The sequence below is a fragment of the Bison bison genome, unplaced genomic scaffold, assembly GCF_000754665.1.
Source record: "Bison bison bison isolate TAMUID 2011002044 unplaced genomic scaffold, Bison_UMD1.0 scf7180017864500, whole genome shotgun sequence".
In the NCBI taxonomy this organism is placed as follows: Eukaryota; Metazoa; Chordata; class Mammalia; order Artiodactyla; family Bovidae; genus Bison; species Bison bison.
Genome location: NW_011495059.1, coordinates 7629438 through 7630706, shown reverse-complemented (window position 1 = coordinate 7630706; position 1269 = coordinate 7629438). Strand labels below are relative to the sequence as shown.

Below are 1269 nucleotides of genomic sequence, written 5' to 3'. Positions count from 1 at the left end.
CTGAGATCCTTCTCATTCTTTACAGCTCAGTTTGGTTAGTTACCTCCCTCCCCAGCCCCACTGCACTGCTCTCTACCTCCACCTCATAATTCTTCATAATGCTTATCACAGTTTGTAACCATTTATCTTGTATTGTATTTTAAAAACGTTTATTTATTTATTTGACTGCATCCGGTCTCAGTTGTGGCCTGTGGGATCTTGGTTGTGGCGCCTGGGCGTCTCTCTAGTTAAGGTCTGGGCTCAGTAGTTGCGGCACTCAGACTTAGTTGCCCTGTGGCATGTGGGATCTTAGTTCTGCAGCCTGCGTCCCCTGCATTGGAAGGCGAATTCTTAACCACTGGGCCACAGGGAAGTCCCTGTCTTCCATTTTTAACCTCATGTTCGCTCCACATTGCAGGGCACCTAAAAGATCTTAAGTAGGTATGTGCTGGATAATTGAATGAATGAATTTTAGGGACACAAGATGCTAGTTAAGTGTTTGGCTCAGGGCATGACTCTTAGCAGGTGCTTAGTAAATGGCAACTTTTAGTGAGAACCAACACGGCAGGGTGGTAAATACCATTGTATTGTGGTTAAGACACACATCCATGGGGGCAGGGATGCAGTGAGAAATTAAGGTTGAAAAGATGAGCTGGTACCAGATTGTGGTGGTCCCCTGATCCTAAGCCAGAGTTTTGACTTTCTGAAAAACATTGCTGAGAGTCACTGATGGGCCAGTAATTTTAATTCCAGAGCTCTGCTCCTGAGCTGGGGGCTCAGACTCTTTGTATACTTGAAGAGGTTGTGCTGTGTGATTGTGGGAGTGCAGGGTTGGAGGCAAACTCAGAGAGGAACAGGCTGGCCCTCCCCAGAGGCGTTCGGAGGCAGGTTATTCCCAAAGGCCCAAAAAGAAGGGGCGCTGCTGGGGACAAACTGTGCTTTCTGCTCCCCACCATAGTGGCACTGTTCCTGGCTGGGGGTGGGGCGAGAGGACTGGGGCCACCTGCGAGTCAGATTCGCTGACAAACGTTCATTTAGTCAAAGCTATGGTTTTTCCAGTAGTTGTATATGCGTGGGAGCTAGACCATAAGGAAGACTGAGTGCCGAAGAATTGATGCTTTTGAACTGTGATGCTGGAGAAGACTTTTGAGAGTCCCTTGGACAGCAAGGAGATCAAACCAGTCAATCCTAAAGGAAATCAACCCTGAATATTCACTGGAAGGACTGATGCTGAAGCTGAAGCTCCAATACTCTGGCCACCTGATGTGAAGAGCTGACTCATTGGAAAAG

General features: G+C 47.8%; 1 protein-coding gene across 5 annotated transcripts in view; it reads left to right on the top strand.

Annotated features, from left to right (window-relative positions):
• Positions 1-1269, top strand: part of EPB41L1 (erythrocyte membrane protein band 4.1-like 1) — a 173728-nt gene that overhangs the window by 68746 nt on the left and 103713 nt on the right. The window lies entirely within an intron of this gene.